Source organism: Mauremys mutica, chromosome 3 (genome assembly GCF_020497125.1).
Source record: "Mauremys mutica isolate MM-2020 ecotype Southern chromosome 3, ASM2049712v1, whole genome shotgun sequence".
NCBI classification, from domain to species: Eukaryota; Metazoa; Chordata; order Testudines; family Geoemydidae; genus Mauremys; species Mauremys mutica.
The window spans coordinates 211563344-211586130 of record NC_059074.1 but is presented as its reverse complement, the minus strand read 5'-3'; positions in this window follow the sequence as shown (position 1 = coordinate 211586130).

Genomic DNA, 22787 nt, shown 5'->3' with positions numbered 1-22787 from the left:
GTCCAGCACCCAAGGTTGGTTTCCTGGATTGCCTGCCCCCAAAATCTGGCCCTGGGTCTTGTGGTATCAGACAGAAGCTGCAAGAGAGGAGGATGAGAGTGATGTGGTGGGCAAGTACAAAGAGGGGATGAAGTGAGTCATAGGTGCCGACTCCGTGTGTGCTCTGGGGCCTCAAGCACCCATGGAAAAAAATAGGGGTTGCGCAGCAACACACCAGTCACAAGTGGTTCTGCCCCAGCTGGCCGACGATCAAGCCCCCAGGGCTGGCCGCTGATTAGCAAGCAGCTGTTGGGAGGCGCTTGGGGGAGGGAACGGAGATGAGGGTGAGTGGCAGGCTGGTGGGGGGGGGGACTTTGAGAGAGGGAGCGGTGCGGGGGCAGGAAGAGGGGGACCAAAGATGGGGCCTCAGGGGAGGGGGCCAGAAGTGGGGACAGGGCCGTCAGGGGCTAGAGGCCAGGGGTGGATTGCACCCATTGGGAAATAATAAAACTACAGCCACTTGTGAGGGGGAATTTTGTGTTAGAGTAGAGGCGTTTGTTGAGAGTAATGTTTAACAGGACAGTGAAATGAAGAGCAAGAAGGTACGACCAAGAAAAATAGTTGAAAGTAACAGTGCGCCACAGGAGGGTGACAAAGTGCATATGGAGGAAAATGTTTAGGACTAGCTAAGCCTTGAAGAAAGGAAAGATACAGGCAATTCTGTGAGGATGTCCTCCGTTTAGCCCCACGAATGGTACAGTGGCTGAGCAAAGCCTTCCCCGGGTATGAGAGAGTGTAGTGTCGTCCCCATGTGACACTCATTCTTGGTTTTTGAAAAACCGGGCGGATCAAGATATAATAATACCAAACTCTTATATCCACACGTTTCCTCAGCGCTTTACAAAGGCAGGATTGACAAGGTCAGTGCTTTCTTTAGCGCCAAAATGCTACAGGAAAAGATGGCTGAAACTGAGGGTGGACAGCACGAAGAGCGGTTGTGGCTGGAAAGTTATTTGGACCTGTAGTGGTAATGTGTGCCTGGACTGCAGTGTTGTGGGATGAGAACTCGGAAGTCTTCCAATGAAACCTAAGTCACAGTGCTGCTTCCGCCCACTAGGCCCTAGCTTACCCTCACCCATACTAGTGATGACTGCCTCTAGAGTCCTCATGCCGTACTGCTACAGTCCGCAGTCAGCTGGCTCCTCCTCACTATAAAAAGAGAGGGGGACAGACTGGTGGAGTGAGGCCATAATAGTAGATGGAGGAACTTTTGCCAAGTCATAACAAGTGTAAATACAAGTCATGAAGGCTGCCCTGGCTCCTGGACAGCGCGGCAGTGGCGTGGCTCCAGCGGGACCGGGGCTCGCAGCTCCGCCCCCTTACCATGCGGTTCTGACTCAGTGGGAGGAGCTCAGGCCCTGCCGGAGCCACACCGCTGCAGCACTGTCCTAGGGCCGCTCCTGATGTGGTGCGCTGAGGCGATGGGGGAAGGCAGATGTGGGGCCGGGGGCCCTGCAGGGCCTTGGGCAAATTGCCCCACTTGCCCCATCATCTGGGTGGCTCCTGGTCAGGAGAGGATGAGGGAGACGCTACCGGCAGGAGTGGTTCCATGGCGGCTTCTGGATTTTCCGGGACTGGTTCATCCCGAGCCCCAGGTGTAACCTCCACTGGGGTGGGGTTGGATCTGGGTTTTTCAAGGGATCCTGAGGTGGAGCAGTGCCGAGATGGGGTGCGGTGCCACGACATAGAGTGGTACCAGCTATGTAGAGCATGTGCTGGTCCGTCGAGCGACGACTGGGGAATGCAGTCTGAGATCGATGCGAGCGCTGCTGCGAGGTCACAGATTGGGATCTGAACCTTGAGCAGGAGCCCTGACTTGTTAGCTGTTGACCATCTCAAACAGAAACAGCTCCAAGGGTCGGGGCTGAGAGACTTGGTGCCGCGAGTCAGACCAGTGCCACGAGTCAGACAGGCACGGGGCATATGTACAGCACCGGGACTCGGAGCGATGCAGAGATCCTGTCGGGGGGTAGATGGCCCAAACATAGTGGGTTTGTCTCTTGAAGGTGTTGGGCTTTGGGGTAATGGAGGCCTCGAGACTGGAGACTTGGGAGCCATCATTTCTATAAGCCCCCTAGCGGCTTCAGAAGTGTCTGGTGGAGGGTAGCATGACCTCCTCCACCTGCAGCCGTGCGGAGTCCAGGAGCGCGGGGCTTCCCAGGGAGACGGGGGCCCGTGGAGGTTAAGCCTAACCAGAGGGTCTGTCGGCCATAGGCCATGCACTGCAGCGTGCCCTGCCGAGGCTACGGTTCCTGAATCGGGCCATTGTGGAGACTTGTCCTTGGCCTGCTTCTTGTGGGCAACTGGCGAGTGGGAGCGGTGCAGAGCGGAACACTTCTGGGCCCTGGGAGACCCGCCGACCCCTGGGAGTGCTGCTGGCGGCACCGCTGGAGGGGTGCTCCGCAACGAAGCACTCGGGGCCGGGTCCTGCTGCAGACAGAGGGCTGACTCCATGAGGAGTTGTTTTAAATGAGTGTTCCTCTCCTTTCTAGCGTGAGGTTTGAAGGCCTTGCAGATCTTGCATTTATCTGCCTGATGGGCTTCTCCCAGACACCAGAGACAGGAGTCCATGGGGGTTGCCCGTAGGCATAGGCTTGGCAGGTAGCTTATAGGGTTTGAAGCCCTGGGACTGCATGCCCTGGAGCCCCAAGGGGCACTCATTGAAGGGGAACCCCCCCCCACCAACCACTAAAGACTGCAATTAACAACTAGAAGAGAACAATTAACTAACAATGGGTAAACTATATACAAAGATAAGCAGAAGAGCCAGGGATTAGTGGACCACTTGCAAGCAAGAAACCACTGTTTGAACAACCATCACAGGCAGTAAGAGGGAACTGAAGGGAGGTTGGGCCAGCAGGGTCGTATATAGAGCGCCATACCGGTGCCACTCCAGGGGGGCTCCCCAGCTGGTCTGATAGGTAGCTGCTAGGGAAAAGTTTCCGAGAGCCGTGCAAGCAGCGCAATGCGCACACCTAACTGGAATTGATATCAGCAAGCACCCAAAGAAGAACTCATTGATCCCAATGAAGGAAAATCACTATATAAATGGGGTGTGCCAATGAAACTCTGGGTTCGTTCTTCCAAGACTTCCCCGGAGCATTATGTTGCAAAACCGACAGAACCCGGCTCCTACTTACCTGTGATCAACCTAGCTGGCCACTAGATTGATCCGGAGTCTGGACTGATAACTATAACATTGACTGGTGGGATAGTGTGTGTGTGGTGTGTGATTGAATGCGTATGTTAATTGTTGTATCTTCAATAAACGTGGTGTACTGCCTTTTCCCCTGAAAAAGATCTCATGTGCTTCTTGTAAGCATAACACCATGGGGCGTGGCTCATAGGGGATGGAAAGATGGGAAAACCTGGGTATGAACGTAGAAGTGACTCTACGGTGCAGAGATAACTCACGTTGACTTGATCCTTGCAGATGTCCTTGGCCTCTTCCAATGCAATCAGCACAAAAGCCGTTAAAGAGACATCAGGCTCAGCCCCCTTGTACCCTCCCTAAAGGGGAGCAAAGGACAGATTTGGGATAAGAAAGTCCCCCGAGTACCATGAAAAGGAAGAATTAATCCCAGGACCTCAGCATAGGAAAGTATAGCAGAACACATGCTTCCTAGAAAGCTACCCAAGAATGGACTCTCAGTCATGGCCAGACCTATAGCTGGGCCAGGTTCTGATCTCAGTTACTGTTACTCCTTTGTCAGTGTGGAGGAACTCCATCCAAGTCAATAGAGATGCTTCGTATTAAAACCAGTGTGAGAGAATTTAGCTCACCAGGCCGGTGCTCAGGTCCTGCCACTAGCTCCCAGGCAGCTTCCCGTGCGTTAATGGATCAAGCCCCAGTGACATCAAAAACCAAACTTTGGCCTGTGAAGCACCAAGACAGCTGCGCTCCTCTGAGGCAATGCAAGTCACTAAGCCCAGGACGAAGCGCATGAGAGGTGTGGACAAGGCATTCTCAGTTGAGGGGAGCTGGCTGGGGAACCAATGCCCAGGGGAGATCAGGCCAGGCCAGAGTCTAAGCATCTTTAGTAAATGCTGCAAAACTATCCCCTTCGGAGATGTCTTTCAATCATGAGAACAGCAGTCATGGCACTAACCCCACCCCCTTCTATCTAATAAACCCTGATATAGACACCTCCTAAACCCAGACATGGACACTCCCTTCTTCCCTAAACCCTAACACTAAGATCCCTAACACAGAGACCCCTTAAACCCAGACACTGACATCCCTAAACCCCAGGGGTGCTGGAACAATTTTTATAGTGGGGATGCTGAGAGCCATTGAACCAAACTGTAACCCTGTATATAATGGAAACCACTTCAAGCCAGGGGTTGTTGCAGCACCCCAGGCACCCCTAGTTCCAGCACCTCTGCTAAACCCTGACACCCCTTCAATCCCTAAACCCTAACACTGAGATCCCTAAACCCCACCCTGAGACCCCTAAAATCTAACACTGATGCCTCCTAAATCCTGACACCAACACCCCCTTCTACACCTTAAACCTGACACTGAAACCCCAAGCCTTGACACTGACAACCTCTTATACCCTAAACCCTAACACTGAGACCCCTAAATCCTGACACTGACACCCTCTTTTACCTAATAAACCCTAACACTGACATGCTCTAAACCCTGGCACTCCTAATCCCAACCCTGACACCCCTAACTCCAACAATGAGTTCAGTCCTAAACCCCGAACAACAAAACCAAAAATGATCTACCCCCCAGCAGAATGTTTACCCCCAAAAAGGGAGAAGTGCCAAAGACTCCATGAAGTCCACTAAGGACTAAATAGATACATTCTGGTCCATTGGGCCTGAATCTCCATGCACTGCTGCCCATGTAACTGCACCGGGAGAGAAAGAGGAGATCAGTCTGCGTGAGCACAGACTTTGGGATGTAGCCCAGTAAGACGTCCCTTTGAATTATGAACCAACAAATTGCTGTGATGATTGAAGTGGGTAGTGACTGGTGTGTAAAAGTCAAAGGAAACACGTACAACCATCTCTCCGCGGATTTCGGGGGCATCTTCTTGGAAGACCCCATCCAGTTTCTGCTTTTCCAGGATCAGGATTTTTCCAGGATTCTATCTCCTGACTGATCGTGCTGGGGGCTCTGCCTGTCTCCAGCACTCAGGACCCTGAGCTACCACCATCATCTGGGAACCCTGACCAGTTCAAGCCTCATGGAGTGGGTGAGATCCATCTCTCTCTCTGTTTTCTTTCCTACCTCAGGTATTAACCTTTAAAATGTAACTGTTATGTTTGTTTAGCCCTCCCGGTGTGGTTATCACTATGATTCAATAAATGACTTTTATGGTTCAGCTGGTTGCTTTTCTCTCTGAATTTTACTCTTTTTAGCTTCCCCCATTTACTCTGCAGCAACGCTTCTTGTACCTAAGCTAAAGATCCCTGTAGTGCCCCAAAATACTGTGGGGTTTGCTCATCAAGTGGGTTACTACCAGTACAATTGTAATGTGAATGTGTGATAGGGATGTGTTAAACTTGGGGAACATTGGTGGGGGGGGAGCAGCTGAAAGTGCGGCTCAATCCAGCCTATTGAGACCAGGAGCACATAAGGGTATCAGCTTGAAAGTGCTACTTAACCCAGCCCATTGAGTACAGGAACACATGAGGGGATCAGCTGGAGAGTGCTGATTGACCTGGTCCTCTCAGACTTGCTCTGCTAGTGTGTGTGTGCACATGTTCATCTAGTTCTAGGGCTGGAGGAACCTAGGTCCTGCAGGAGAGCTCCATTGGGAGGGGACTTGCAGAAGGAAGGAGTAGAGCTCCATGTGAACACACAAGTGACTTTCACAGCACGTTAATTGAATTACAGAAGCCCCTCCCCCAGAAGAGTAACCCTGATAAATGAGCCTACCCCCACAATAACAGGCACATCTGGAACAGTGTGCAAAAAAGCCCTTTTCCTTCCTCAGGAAAGTTGGATCCCAGATATGTTGGTTAATGCTGCTGGGAGATTGCTTTAGGTGAAAAACTGCCGTAATAATTGATTTTAGACTCTAAGAAGCATGTTATGATTTTCATTTTATATGTAACCAGTTCTGTTTCCATGATCTTGACTCACTACCTCTTAAATCTTAATCTTTGGTAATGAATTTAAGATTATTCCACTATACATATGTCTCAGTGCTGTGAGGTTATAAAGATCTGATCCTGAGCTGTACCAATCAAGCTGTTTAGATTCTGTTCCCTGGTAATTTCTGTGAGTGTCCTGTGACAGTAATCTGATGCTTCTGGGGGACACTTTCAGAGGGACTTCGTGGCCCGCGGTGCAACTACTGTTTACCATGCAAGGCAGAGCAAGGGCTGGCAGAGCCCTGTGGAGATTGGTAGGCTGGCTAACAGACCGGTGGTGTTATGCTTGACTAGATATTCAGCTCCCTGAGAAAATCTTCCTCTCGCCGGATGAGTAACAAGGTGACTCAGAGCCTGGGCACCCCAAGAAAGCTGCACACATACCCCTGTAACCTTTCTCTCCTCCAGGGGCCTCTTTATCTTAGCCAACCCTCAAATATGTTCAAACCATGTTCAAATATGTTAAGGACTGTTATAAAGAGGACCCCGCTCAACTGTTCTCCATGTGCACTGGACGTAGGAGAAGTAGGAATCAGCTTAGTCTGCAGCAAGGGAGACTTAGGTTAGATATTAGGAAAAACTTTCTCACTATAAAGATAGTTAAGTTCTGGAATAGGCTTCAAAGGGAGGTTGTGGAATCTCATTACTGGAGGTTTTTAAGAAACCCATTGGACAAATTGCTCCCAGGGACGGTCTAAGTATAGTGCTGGATGGGATGATATTTCTAGGACCCTCCCAGCCCTACATTTCTAGGATTCTCTGAACTGTGGAGTTTAACTGGTGAGCCCCTCCGTGAACTGCCCCATCAGCCTTCACCCAGCTCTAGTCCAATGTGAATTATTAACAAAATGAGCTGGTCCCGATATGGAGACATCACAAGACCAGTGAGCGCAGCAGGACATACCCTGTCAGAGATACCCAATGACAGTAGTTCCCTTGTAGTGCAGTGGGGGAAGCTAGGGAATCCAATGGTTCCTCTCGGCTAAAGTCTTGCAGTTCACAAACAGGGACTTGGCTTAGAAAAGCAGAGATGCCTTCCCTCACACACCATTACAGGCACCGAGCCTAAGGCTGTAAGTAAACAGACGCTGTTCACAGATAGCCTTCTGACCCACAAATAGGCTAGACAGGAGGGAGGATAACTCGCCAGAACACAGTCCATCCCACTTACAACCCAGAATTCATCAGCAACACAAAGATGAGAATATGATTAAGAACCAGACCCCAGGCCACTAACTACAGGGAGTAGATCTAGCTTTGTGGGGACTGCGGAAGAGTGGTTAGAGACCCTAGAGAGGCGCTGAGCTGAGGTCTTCGTCCAGCTCCACGGAGAAAGGGCAAGGGAGGAAGCCCCCACATCATGGTTACAGAGGACATTGAGGAAACCCCAATTCTCTGAAAGATGAAATCAGGCCTCTGAGCAATTGAAACAGATACTTCAAACAGTTTAGTAAGAAATATGTACACAGTATATACAAAATCTGGAGCTGGGTTATTTACATATGAATCTTGTTTGTGAGATACATAGCCAGCACCTGAAAAAGAAATGTGAAGAGTCATCAGTATTTGTCCAGTGCCCCGTAATACACATAAACAGAGTGGAGATTACTAGGGAATAACAATAGGAGAACATGGACTGGGAATAAGCTGCTGGATACGGTCTAGAAAACAATCACCAAAACAGGAAACACTACAAGATTAGGGGAACCCATATTACTTAATAGAGTCGCTTTTGAATTAGTGGAATGTGTCAATTCAACGTGGTCTCTATTAGTTTCCTTCCAATATTCAACTGTTACAGGAACCTTGTCTCCCCATTGAGAACTATAAGCAATAACATCCCAGACTCCCTCTGCCTTTCGCCCTCCTCTGCTAACTGCTGCCTGGTGAATCCTCGCAAGCCCTGCACCCAAGGGGACAGTAAACTGGAGAATGAGGTGGTGATGGAGACTAGAAACCTGACCATTCAGTGACCTTTTGATATGAGGTGAAGGATCATAGTAGCTAACTTTGGAGGATGAGTTATATCTGCTGAGCGCCTTCTCTGAAGGGCAGAGCATCCTTATCTCTCAATAACATCAGTGGGAGTTTGAGAACACTCAGCAACTCATAGGCTTGGGCAAGACAAATACAAAGGCCTTGGGTGGCTAAAGTTAAGCACTAAAATCTGCAGGTAGATGCCTAAATACCCATTATTGCCACCTGCAGAGGTGCTGATTAGGGCACTTAAATCTCTATCAGCTTTGTGGTGTTTCAAATAGATATTTGAAAAGCAAGGGGACTGATGTTTAAAGGCATATTTGGCCTTTGGTTGTCATTAGACAACGTTATGCCAGGTGAGTGAGTTTTCCAAACCCAGATACCTGAATTCAGACTCCTAACACCCACGGGTAGGTGCATCAATAGGGGTGGGGTTAGTTGTAAAGTCACCCTTTTGCTGCCCTATGTTGCAGTGGAGCAGGGCAAAGTAGCCATAAAGCTGCCCTAAGAGGCAGCTAGGAATTCCCCAGCATGTGCAAATCCCTAAAACCTAGAGAACCAGCATAGAGAGTGTACAGCCAGTGTAGCTGGCTGTATGTCACCAACTCCTAGCTTCCTACCCAAGTATATGGGGTGTGAGCTGGGAACAGAAGATGGCACACACAGTGTGCGTTGTCTACAGCTATCTCCAGTGCAGCAATGGCTGTTACATGACAGCGTAATTTAGAACAGCCCAGAGTCTAGAGCTCAGGTGTATTTGAGGATCTGGGCCAGTACTTGGCTGTTACTATAGTAATGACCCCTGAGCAAGCAGTATAATGTACATGCTTATCAATGAGCTTGTCCAGAGGCTGCATGTCCATCAGAATGACTAGATGTCCTGATGTGTAATAAAAACGCTTTGAGTAATAAAAATCAGCCCAGGCTACTTTACAGGGCCTGATCCTTCTCTCACTTACAGCATCTGAGCAGTAGGACAACGGCGAATACTGCCCAGGATTATAGTTGTCTCTGTCTTCTTCCAATTTTGGGTAGCGGGAGCGAGGAGTATAAGGGCCCTACTGTCAATCAAAACTTAACCCCACCTCTTGACCCAATAAGCCCTGCCTACTGGTCATCAGAAGCCTCACCGCATGGGGGCATTACTTCTGGGCGTCAAGGCGGACACATGACCGGAAGCAAGGTGTGTCATGTGACCCCTCTAAGAACTCCTTCCACTATACCAATCAGGATAGATTTTGCCCCGATAGGAACGCCCCGAGAGAAGATTTAACCAACCAGGGGAGTTCTGGGGTTTGTGTGACCCCTCTAAGAACTCCTCCCACTGCCCTCTACCAATCAGGAGGGGCTTCAGCCACTAGAGAGCACCCTGAGAGGAGATTAGACCAATTGGGGGGAATTCTGGGGCTGGGTGACCATCCAGAAGTGGTTCGTGTGACCCCTCTAGGAACTCGTCACACCACCCTCTACCAGTCGCGATGGGTTTCGGCTGCAGAGGACTGCCCTGAAAGGAGATTTGACCAAAACAGGGCAGGTTCTGGGATGGGGTGACCACCCAGAAGAGGGTTGTGTGACCCCTCTAAGAACTCCTCCCAATGCCCTCTGCCAATCAGAGTGCCGCACCATCACCGCACAAGTCCCAGAGCTGGACAGAGGAGGCGATCTCTTACCAAGACGACATGTTTCAGAAATTGTGGAAAGGCTGAGAGGAAACGTGGACTCCTTTACCACCCCCCTGAGAACTTCAGACTTTGTTTTAGCCCCGTGGACCTTTGGACTTGTGTGGAGAAAGTGCTACAGCAGCAACAGTTCCGAAGAGGATGAGGGAACAGCCAAGGGGATAACTTTGGCCCAGCCATTGATGGATACGCCAGAACCTGAACCCAAAGCCCAACCATTCATGAGACAAGACGGTTACTCACTGTAGTAACTGGTGTTCTTCGAGATGTGTTGCTCCTATCCATTCCATGTAGGTGTGCGCGCCGCGCGTGCACGGCTCTTCGGAACATTTTTACCCTAGCAACTCCGGCGGGCCGGCTGGCGCCCCCTGGAGTGGCGCCGCTATGGCGCCGGTTATATACCCCAGCCGGCCCGTCCGCTCCTCAGTTCCTTCTTGCCGGCTACTCCGACAGTGGGGAAGGAGGGCGGGTCTGGAATGGATAGGAGCAACACATCTCGAAGAACACCAGTTACTACGGTGAGTAACCGTCTTTTCTTCTTCGAGTGATTGCTCCTATGCATTCCATGTAGGTGATTCCCAAGCCTTACCTAGGCGGTGGGGTCAGAGTGAGACGTGGCAGAGCGTAATACTGCGGAGCCGAAGGCTGCGTCCTCTCTTGATTGCTGCACCAACGCGTAGTGGGAGGCGAAGGTGTGGACAGAGGACCAGGTAGCCGCTCGACAGATGTCCTGGATGGGGACATGGGCCAGGAAGGCGGCCGACGAGGCGTGCGCTCTCGTCGATGTGAGCAGTGAGGCGGCATGGTGGCACGCGAGCAAGCTTGTAGCATGTCCGAATGCATGCCGTAACCCAGGAGGAAATCTGCTGCAAAGAGACCGGCTTGCCTCTCATGCGGTCGGCAACTGCTATAAACAGCTGGGTCGAATGCCGGAAGGGCTTCGTCCGCTCGATGTAAAAGGCAAGGGCCCTGCGGACGTCCAGGGTGTGAAGCTGTTGCTCCCGCAGGGAGGCGTGCGGCTTCGGGAAGAAGACCGGGAGGAAGATCTCCTGGTTGAGGTGGAACGCCGACACCACCTTAGGGAGGAAGGCCGGGTGTGGTCGAAGCTGCACCTTGTCTCCGTGGAAGACGGTGTATGGTGGACCAACCGTTAGAGCACGGAGCTCGGAGACTCGTCTTGCAGATGTAATTGCGACGAGGAAGGCTGTCTTCCAGGAGAGGTAGAGCAGAGAACACGTGGCTAGAGGCTCGAAGGGCGGTCCCATAAGCTTGGCCAGCACGAGGTTCAAATCCCAGGTCGGGGCAGGACGCCGCACCGGCGGGTACAAGTGGTCCAGGCCTTTAAGGAAGCGGGAAACCATCTGGTTGGAGAAGATGGACCGACCTCTCAGAGAAGGACGAAAGGCGGACACTGCTGCCAGGTGTACCCTCAAGGAGGAGACCGCAAGACCTTGCTGCTTAAGGTACCAGAGGTAGTCCAGGATGGTAGGGACAGGGACTACGAATGGATTGATCACACCAGAGCGCGAACCGCTTCCATTTCGCCAGGTAGGTGGAGCGAGTGGAAGGCTTCCTGCTCTCTAGCAGGACTTGCTGTACTGCCGCCGAACAGTCCCTCTCTGCGTGGGTCAACCACGCAGGTACCAAGCTGTAAGATGGAGGGACTGAAGGTTCGGATGGCGGAGTCTGCCGAAGTCCTGAGTGATGAGGTCCGGCCATAACGGAAGGGGGATGGGATCCCGAACGGAGAGCTCGAGCAGCAGGGTGTACCAATGCTCTCGGCCAGGCCGGAGCTACGAGTATGACGTGGGATCTGTCCCTCCGAAGCTTCAGTAGCACTCGGTGCACGAGCGGGAACGGAGGGAAGGCGTAGAGGAGGTGATCCGTCCAGGAGTAAAGGAAGGCGTCCGACAGGGAGCCTGGCGAGCGACCCTGGTACGAGCAAAACAGGTGGCACTTCCTGTTCTCCTTGGAGGCGAATAGGTCTATCCGGGGAAACCCCCACCTCCGGAAGATTGTGTGTACGACATCCGGACGGAGGGACCACTCGTGGGAGAGGAACGACCTGCTGAGATGGTCGGCCAGCGTGTTCTGCACTCCCGGAAGAAAGGACGCTTCCAGGTGAATTGAGTGGGTCACGCAGAAGTCCCACAGGAGCATCGCTTCCTTGCAGAGCGGGGAGGAGCGGGCTCCGCCCTGCTTGTTCACATAAAACATCGCCGTCGTGTTGTCCGTGAGCACCGCTACGCATTGGCCTTGCAGACAGGCGTGGAAGGCGTGACACGCTAAGCGAATTGCACGCAGCTCCCTGACGTTGATGTGGAGGGAGAGCTCCTGGGGCGACCAGAGGCCCTGTGTGTGAAGGTCGCCCAGGTGGGCCCCCCATCCCAGTGCCGAGGCATCCGTTGTCAGAGTCACGGACGAACGAGGAGGGCGGAACGGGACTCCTGCACACACCACCTCTGGGTCCAGCCACCAGGCGAGCGAAGCGAGGGTGGGCTTCGTGACCGTGACTACCGTGTCTATGGAGTCGCGGTGTGGGCGGTACACCGACGCCAGCCAGAACTGGAATGGACGAAGACGCAGTCTCGCGTAGGCAGTGACAAACGTGCATGATGCCATGTGACCCAGGAGGCATAGGCAGGACCGAACCGTCGTAGTGGGAAAGACATGCAGGTCTCAGATGATGGAGACCATGGTTTGGTGTCGAGCACGAGGGAGGCAGGCCCTTGCCACCGTGGAGTCGAGGACCGCGCCGATAAATTCCACTCTCTGCGATGGAGTCAGTGAGGACTTCTCGGCATTGACGAGAAGGCCCAGCGCCCGAAACAAGGAGAGTATCTCGGCAATTTGGTCTGTTACCAATTGTTGGGATGGCCCGCGAACCAGCCAGTCGTCGAGGTAGGGGTAGACGTGAACTCGACGACGGCGGAGGTCTGCAGCCACTACCGCCATGCACTTGGTGAATACCCTCGGCGCGGTGGATAAGCCGAAGGGTAACACCGCAAACTGGTAGTGTGCACTGTTGACCATGAAACGTAAATAGCGCCGATGAGGAGGGTAGATCGCGATGTGGAAGTACGCGTCCTTCATGTCGAGGGCGGCAAACCAGTCTCCCGGATCCAGGGAAGGAATGATGGTCCCCAAGGTTACCATGCGAAATTTGAGCTTTACCATGTACTTGTTGAGCTCCCGGAGGTCCAGTATGGGTCTGAGGCCTCCCTTCGCCTTGGGGATGAGGAAATAACGGGAATAGAATCCCCTGCCCCGCCTGTCGTGCGGCACCTCCTCTATGGCACCCATCCTCAACAGCGTCTCGACCTCTTGCAAGAGGTATTGCTTGTGAGAGGGGTCCCTGAAGAGGGACGGGGAAGATGGGTGGGAAGGAGGGGGCGAAATAAACTGAAGGCGGTAACCAAACTGGATAGTATGGAGTACCCAGCTGTCCGATGTTATTTGGGACCACGCCGGGAGGAAGCGGGAAAGGCGGTTGCAAAACAAAGGGGTTGGATCCTGAAAAGAGGCTGGTGGGCCGTCCTCGGGCGTCCCATCAAAATTGCTGCTTGGGCCCTTGCGGGGCCTTGGACGACGCCTGGGCCTGGTTGCGCCTGCTGCCCGAAGGTCTACGGCGGTTGAGGCTGTTGCGCCGACTATTGTAGGGCCTTGACCTGGCCTGGGTAAAAGGCCGGAAGGACTGCTGCTGGCGGAAGGAGCACCTTTGGGTAGCTGGTGTGTGTGCATACCCAGAGTGCGGATAGCTACACGACCGTCCTTCAGGGTCTGTATTCTCGAGTCCGTTTTCTCTGAAAACAGGCCGTGAGTCTCAAAGGGCAGGTCTTGTAGGGTATACTGCACTTCGGGCAGCAAGATGGAGGACTGCAGCCAGGAGATGCGCCGCATAGTTACTCCAGAGGCCAAAGTTCTGGCCCCTGAGTCCGCCGAATCCAGAGCAGCCTGGATGGAAGAGCGGGAGGCTTTCCTGCCCTCCTCGACCAGAGCCGAAAATTCTTGGCGGGAAGCCGCCGGGATCAGCTCTGAGTACTTCGCGAGGGACACGAAAATGTCAAAGGCGTACCGAGCTAGGAGGGCCAGCTGGTTTGCAATGCGGAGCTGGAGACCCCCCGCCGAATACACCTTGCGGCCCAACAAGTCCATGCGCCTGGCGTCCTTCGACTTGGGCGCTGGGGCTGGCTGTCCGTGCCTCTCACGGTCGTTGACAGACTGGACGACTAGTGAGTCCGGAGCGGGGTGCGTGTACAAATACTCGTATCCCGTGGGGGGGACCGAGTATTTACGTTCAACGCTCCTTGCAGTAGGTGGGACGGACGCCGGCGACTGCCAGATGGTCGTGGCATTTTTCTGAATCGTTTTGATAAACGGGAGGGCCACCCGCATCGGGGCCTCCGCGCCGATGACGTTGGTCACGGGATCTTCATCTTCCGGGACCTCTGCCACCGGGAGGTCAATGGCTTTCGCCACCCTGCGGAGAAGGTCTTGGTGGGCCCGCAGGTCGATCGGGGGAGGGTCCGCCGTAGCAGCACCCGCCACCGCCTCATCCGGAGAGGAAGATGAAGACAGAGTCTGTACCACCACCTCTGCCGGAGGCTGCTCCGGGGCTTGGGAGGTTGACGGAAGCCCTGCGGGGTCTGACAACGGTAGGGTCTCCCCCGGTGGTGTTGGGGGAGGCATGCTCACCGTGGCCTCTGGTACCCTACGTTCAGCACCCACTGGGCGCTGGGGAAAGGGAAGCCCTTGGGATTCATGGCAAGCCCAGGGGACCCAAAAACCCCACTGCTGATGTCCAAGGTCTTGGCTTTGGGTGGCCGCCCAAACATCTATCTCGCTGCCCGCCTGGGAGGTGACCGATAGCTGACGCAAAGGCCACGGGGGGGCAGAGGCGCTGATGGAGTGCGCCGTGGAAGGAGGCAACTTGTCCCCGGACGGTGCCGAGGAGCGGTGCCGGCCGTCACGGTGCCAGGATGGAGATCTGGACCGTCGACCACTTCGGTACCGGGAGCCGGAGCGCGATCTCGATCGTCGGTGACGAGAGCGGCTTCGGGAGTCACGACATCGAGATCGGTGCCGTGAGCCGGATCTGCGACGGTACTGTCGGTCCGGTGATCGGGACCGTGAGTGGTGCCGGGAGCGCGACTGGTACCGCGAGACTGAGCGGGTACCGGGACTGCGACCGGTGCCAAGATGGGGATCGGTGCCGAGATGGGGATCGGTACCGAGATCGGGATCGGTGCCGTGATGGGGACCGACGAGACGGTGACCGTTGCCTGGATCGGGACCGGGTCCGAGGCTTGGAGCGTCGTCCATCCCGTCTGTTGGGGGTCGGGGGCCGCATCATTGCAGGCTTGCCCCGCGATTGAACAGCCCGCACCGGCGGTGCCGGGGGCCGGAGGCTCGGGGCCTCTGCGAGCTGGATAAGCTCTCTCGCCGTCACGCATGTCTCAGGCGTGGACAGGAGATGCAGCTCTACCGCGGTCGGCACCGGGGAGCAGGGAGGTACCGGACTCGACGGCTCTTGCGGTGCCGGAGTCAACGGAACCGTGCACGGCTTGTGCACTACCACAGCCGGTGCCGGAGGTTCCGGTGGTGGCTGGGTCAGCTGTCCCGAAGCTGAGGGCTTAGGAGCCGGGTGCGCCATCTTCTGCTTCCTCTGGGGGGAGAGGGAACGGTGCCGGGACTTCAGTGCCGTCTGCGTCTCTTTAGGAGCGTTGGTACCAGGACGGCTCGGTGCCGCTGGTGCGCTGTGCGCCGAGGACGGTTTCGGCGGCGCCGGGGACGGAGCGGGGGGCTGCAGAGCCGCCTCCGTAAGGAGCTGTTTAAGTCGAGAGTCTCGCTCCTTTCTCGTGCGCGGCTTGAATGCCGTGCAAATCGGGCACTTATCTGTCCTGTGCGATTCCCCGAGGCAGCGCAGGCAGGAGTCGTGCAGGTCGCCGATGGGCATGTGCCGTTGGCAAGCCGCACAGGGCTTAAAGCCCGGTGCCTTGGGCATGAGCCCGCACCGGTTGTGGAAGAAGAGGGGCTAACCCCTCTAATTCCCTACTAATACTATACTATAACAACTATATACAACTATAACAACTAACTTATTCAACTACTAAACTAAGTTAAGCAACTATAAACACTAAAGATACGGAGAAACGCTAGGGCTGTGGAGGTGAGAGAGCACTCCACTGTTCCAACTGCCGTCACGGGCGGGAAGAAGGAACTGAGGAGCGGACGGGCCGGCTGGGGTATATAACCGGCGCCATAGCGGCGCCACTCCAGGGGGCGCCAGCCGGCCCACCGGAGTTGCTAGGGTAAAAATGTTCCGAAGAGCCGTGCACACGCAGTGCGCACACCTACATGGAATGCATAGGAGCAATCACTCGAAGAAGAAACACCAATGAGCATGGTGGCCTCTCGTTGTCCACCACCCTGGAGGAGGAAGGCGATCATTGCTTGGGGGAGTTACCGGCGGACAAGCTGAATGGAAAAGACATCGCTCAGGTAAATGAATGATTAAGAAGCGACAGTTGATGATGAGGTGTAATGAGGTTAGGAACCTGGGGTTGTGTAAATGTAAAAAACAAGCAGTGAGAACTTACACTTGTTTCTTGTCTGAGACAGCTCGATGATGCCTTTCTAGAGGACCCGGAGGCCCTGGACAACGTTGCATCAAGCAGCAAAGATGAACCGGGCCCGCCTTGTTTTTGCTGAACGCCGCTAAAAATTGTTGAAGAGGACTTCGAGGATGAAGGTTATAAGGAGTTTAAGAGAAGGTTTGGCATGGAACTCGCTGAGCCAGTGCCACATTGTGAGTGTAAAAATTTATGTGGACTATTGTATGCATTGCTATTTATGCTGTTCTTAATAACTATCTTAGGGAAAAGCTTTTTGAAGATTATGAGGGCTATGTCATAGATGCCCCAGCCCAACGGCACCATGACTGTGTGATTTGGACTTCAACTTTATATGTAAATTTGTCAATTTAAATATGTAAATTTAAAAAACATCTATTGAAAAGGGCTTTGTGACTATCTGCATTTCTGTTAGAAGGTCTCTGGCCCTTAAGTGAGCTAAAAGTTTTAATGGAGCCTCTTGGTTTGTTTTCAAGGAGCTGTATGTCTTTTAAATAAAAAAAAATGGTTTGTGAGAATCTAACTTTTGTGGTTTTGTGTAAAAAAAGACCCATTTACAGCAAAAAGCTGAAATGTATGTTGTGGGAGGAGAAAAATCCTAAAAATGTGTTTATAGTGTAACCATTCTGCCCATCAGAGTTGGCAGCAACAAGAGCTGCGTTCAGTTGCTAGGAACTCCATTCCAATCACACAATGCAAAACTGGCTCAAGCCCTCAGCCAGTGGGGCACTGAGGCTCCCCTACTACAAGCTAAAATCACCACTTACTGTGTTAAGTAGTAGGGAGGTAATGGTATCGATGTGGTGTTTTCTGACAGGAACGTAATGAGGTTTATCGTAGGTGATGGTGACAAACTCGTTGTTCCTTCCTCGGACAGAGAGACAATGTAACAGGGGAACAGAAAAGTCCCCCACAAACTCACGTTCTACAATATCTGTGAACAGACGCAAGAAATTAAAAGCCGTGTGATGTCTGCTGAGAAGGGGAATTTTTGGACTCTGTGCTTCGGGCCCAAACCTAGAATGTTAGCTAGCTCCCCGCTGATAGAAAACATACAAATAAAATTGGCAGATTTAAGACTAACTTTTCTACCCCCAGGGTCGTAGTTCATGACCACCTCAGGCGGTGTGGGATGACGAACCACAGTACTGTTCATATGATCCAATAATTCAGGTATGGACGAGTAATAACCTCGTTGTAGGATAAACTCCATGCCACACCTGCAAAGGTGATTTCAAAAAGGGTGTCTTCATTGATAGTGTTCCGGCTGTGCGGGTATTGTATTTCCACTAACCCACCTCCCAGGCTCTCCGGAGATCCCAGGGCTTAATTAGCCATATTGTAAAGTTCAAGCTGGTGTTCTGAGGAAAAACTGCAGAGCTGGCATTGCTGGGCAACGTAATGTAGAACCCGCTGTCGCTCATTTTTTCTCTCTCTCTGTCTTTGCAGGAGGAATCTTTTTGTTTGTTTGTTTTGTTCACGTCTAAATGTCACAGAGTTGAGAAGCTTCCACCCAGCTGTTAAACTTATCGCCTCCTCAAACCATTTCACCAGTAGCTGCGTTCTTCTCCCTTTTCCTTTATCCGCTAGAACTTTTTCAATCCTGTAAATCCTGTCTTGTTTGGGGTTTACTTTTTGTAATTCTTCAGGGCAAAAAGATCCAGTAACTGTCTCACCCTCGTAATCTTTTAATCAGTATACAGGTCTCGGGCTCCTGGTTAAGGCTTCATCCACTATAAATAGCTCATCAGTAAACGTCTGTTCATAACCTTTTTCAAGGGCTCCTTTGACTTTAGATAGTCTCACGTGGTCGCCTTTTCTAAAAGGGGCAACAACTGGTTTTATTTTAAAACCATCTCTATAAACTGTTTTCCATATCTTCAGAGAATGTGAAGGATTAACATCAGCAGGACTGGTACGTATAGTTCTGTGAAAGCTCCGGTTGTCACTCTTTATAAAGTCAGATAATACGTCTTAAAGCCTCTGTTGTGTTTGGAGAACCGGTGCACATCTACCAGATCTGCCTGCCATTGCGCGTCCACATCTGAAACAATGGTCTTGTTTCTTTTAAAATGTATTTGAGCCAGTTTGTGTAAAGTGTAAGCATCTGATCTGAAAGCTAAGCTGTTACCTGTCTTCTATTTAAAAAGTTTTACTGTGCTTTTTGGCCACTCAAAAAGAGGATTCCCCCACCAAAGCTCCCAGCATCCCTGGGGATGTAATCTATTTTCATTAACAGAGCTGTCTGTGGAGACAGGACTGTTCCTGGTACCTGTTGCATCGCAGGCGGACATGGACAGAGCTCAGCAGTCAATATGATTGATAGCAGAGTCATTTATTTCTCTCCAGCATGCTCTTATATACAATTAAGGCCAGGCAATCAAGCAATTGCTAATTGGTTAATAAGGTACACACAAGCACAGCTGTAACTTCATTGGATAATTGCCATTCTATGCAACCTTCTAATTTATTATCCTGTTTACTGCCTGCTAGCAGATGAGAACTAGCCCGTCCTTGAGTCTGCATATCTAGCTTCCCAGACTCTCACCAAAACAACCCCACACCTCCCCCCTTTTCTCATAATAAAAAAGGGAAGGCACAGCAAAACATTCCCAGCTCATAGCATCACATTACTACAATCTATTACACAGCAAAACTAAAAGCAAATCTAAACACCAGCTGCCTAACTAAACTGTAACAGAATCTTCCGTGGTTCCCTAGCCTCCTACATTCCTCCCCTCGCTTTCTCAAGCGCTCCGGTACAACAACAGCAGCATAACCTTGAGCTAATCTAGCAATACAAGCACCAGCATTCCCATTTGTCTGCTTGCGCTTAAACAGAACAAAAAATTACACAGAGAGCAAAGAAAATTACAGGCTAAGCCAGATTTTTCCTACTTCCATTACATTATCCGTTACAGGGGGCGGGACTGAAGAATCCCAAAACAACCTCAGAGCTTCATCGCACACATGGCTTCCATCCTGAGGAATTACGAACGAGAAATCCAGTTCCCCCCACACACCTAACGCCCAAATGAACAGAGCAGAAAAAAACAACAGTAACCGGTTAAACAAAACAGAGCCAAAGCTAAATAGTGCACCCAAACCAAATAGTATTTCCTTAATCTATTAGGGCTCACCTTTAATCATGCAATTCTTAACATATAACACCAACAACATCAAACAAAACAAAACATAAAACATCAAAATACAACAACAAAAAAAATAATGTAAATTCTGCAGGGTTCCCCCCTTCTCTAGTGTACACCAACCTGTGAGAAATTTCTATTACCAATCCATCCCTCATGTGTCAGGTGATCAAACTGACACTGGGGGGGGGGTCCTAGCAGAAAAAACACAACATAAACCACATAAACATATTAACAACACCACAACAATTCTGGCCAGAAAACACACACCACAAACAAACATAAAACATAAATTTAAACTCCATAATAAATGCATGGTACATTAAATACTATACAGCTAACATCAATTCTCTTAAATATCTAAAAAACAAAAACAAATATACCCCTACTGGGCAATCAATCATTACTTAAAATACACAAATACCCTTATTAATTTCAGGCAAAACAGGAAAATCACTTCATCAATTAAATCATTTACAGTAATACAATTGCATCCTGGCTTACTTCTAAATTCAAAGCTATTCACAGCTTAAGATTTCTTACTATTAACTTCTGCTTTTAAACACTAAAAAAAAAAACCATCACCACTTATATGCCCATAAAACCTAATACAATCTCAATTACATAGCACTATATACATTCTTCAGCTAATGCAACAAAATTATTTATGGCCAAACAATTGCAAACTAATTCCCTTGCCTAAATTATTTACAAACATTTCAAAACACCAAAAACTTTTCTCTTAGCATTTTAACAAATTCAGCTATTATTCCCTTTAGCAACCACAAAATTAACTTTTACTCTGCCCTAAATTACTCGCTTGTACTCCAACAACAACCTTTCTCAACTTAAATCACCATTCCAAGTATCCCCCTGAATATTTGAAATTCCTAAGCTTGTGCTTAATTACCTGTTCTGTCCCCTACACCCTCAAAAGTTTCCAACCAGTTTTCTAAATTCTTTGTCTCTTGCCTGCCGCCTGGGCCCGATCCTTTTTTCCTTTCCAAGTTCTCTGTCTCTTGCCTGCCTGCGCCCGATCCTTTTTTTCCTCTTGCTAAACCGTTCCTTTCATGGACACTAACTTATCCCACTATCAATTTAGCTAGAAGGGTGTACTTCTTAACTAGCCCCTACCCTTCTGGTATTTTCTGAGAAAAATTATCTGTACTTTCCCACCGTGGGGGCTACATTCTCAAGCATACAACATCTGCTTACAACCTATCTATTTTAATATAGGCTACATCTAATATCAAACAATCCTACAACTACACATAACACAAAACATACAAAAATCTAATAAGGCTAACAACCCAAAACCATACTTCCAAATTACCTAAATTTATATCTAATAACCTACAACTCCCCCCTTTGAAAATACTCAACAAGCCTTTTGGCTGAGTTTTCTCAAACTCTAAAAACAAAAAACAATTAGGCTCTAGAAAACTGGGATTAATAAGGGGGGGGGGAATATCATTTACAATCCAATTGGGGGGGGGCAATACATGCTAAAATATTTATCCAAAACACAGGGCGCAGCCTGTAAAATAAATCTCAAAATCCAATTAATATCACATTTCTTAGCAGGAGTCCCAAATTTCTTCCTGCCAGTGTACAATTCTTCGTTTCTTCACCAGGGTCAGTTCTCAATGTCTTTTTAGTCAGGAATTTCTGGACTTTGGCAATGTCAACAACGTGAGTGTTTTTTCTTCTTTTCCACCACCGTCGTGGTTCAGCTTCTACGGGGGAAATTTACCAGGACATCATCCTGTAGTAATTTTGCTTCTTTCAAAAAAAAAAACAACAAAAAACAATCCAATAACACAATGGGGGCTGCAGCGGACAAGGGAGAGGTTAACCAGCACGTTACCTTGTCCTTTTTTCCTGCTATTTAAAAGCACAATAAAACTAAAAAATAATTAGGCCAGTCATCAGTAGAAAAATTCTCCTGATGTGAAGGGGTCTTTTGCAATAAAATCATAGGTCCAGGCAGTCAGTCTCCTGGTTGCAAAATTGGCAGGGCTGCTAGGATCTTTGGGCAGCTCTTCCATACCTGTGAAAGGAGACAGCTAACACATTCCGTTAGTGCCTGGCAGGATTTTGCAGCTCTCATTAGCTTTTTTGGGCCCAGTCAAGCTCTCTTTAGTCTGGGCTGTTCGCCAAGTCTTAGCTGTTAGCAATATGTGTCCTCGACTGGGGCGAGGAAAGAATGAGCTTTTCTTCGGTTAAATCATTTTGTTCTCTCTCCTTCCCTGCTAGGCTTCTTTTAATCTGTAAATCCTGTGTCAGAACACCCAGCTGTTGCTGCTCATACCGGAAAAGCATAACGGTTTTCCCGGCACTGTCCCAGGCTCAGACCAGCCAGCGTAGGACGCCTTCTCCGGGCTTCTGCCAAAACAACTTACTTGCTTATAGGTCCAAACGACCTCCGGGGCCACGGCACGAGCCTCTGCCTGCGCCGTGCACTCCAACGTCTTCCCGTCCTGGGCTCGCTTCCAGCGGAGCACCTCCTCGTCCTGTGCCCGAAGGCCGGTCAGGAGGAGCCTCCCCAACTCCCCCTCTCTTCTTAATAAGTGAATCAGTGCAGCAGGGGAAATCTTTTCCCCCTGTCGGTTCATAATGTGCAAATAAAGCTTCTGTGTTATCTTTTCTTCAGCTGATACAGCGGTACTCATATTAGCTGCTCTGCCCTTCTCCGCCGCGGCTTATAGCCGCCGCTTTCCTCCGCGACTTATAGCCGCCCCTCTCCTCCGCGGCTTATAGCCGCTCTCCTCAGGGCTCAGGTGCGCCTCTCTTTTCGGACGCCCGGGGGCTTCTCCAGCACTCCCCGCCGCAGCTCCTCCGCTCGCCTCTGGGCTCAGGCTCCTGGCCGTTCGCCTCTGGGCTCAGGCTTCCGACACTATCATCATTCGATTCGAATCACGTCGGAGTCCGGGGGCTTCTCAAGCACTCCCCGCCGCGGCACCCAGCCGCCCGCCTCTGGGCTCAGGCTCCTGGCCGTTCGCCTCTGGGCTCAGGCTCCCGACACTATCACGTCGGATAAGCACTCCCCGCCTCTGGGCTCAGGCTCCTGGCCGTTCCCCTCTGGGCTCCGGCTCCCGACACTATCATCACTCGATACGAGTCACGTCGGGGTTAGCCGCTCACCTCTGAGCTCAGGTGCGCCTCTCTTTTCGGACGCTCGCCTCTGAGCTCAGGGC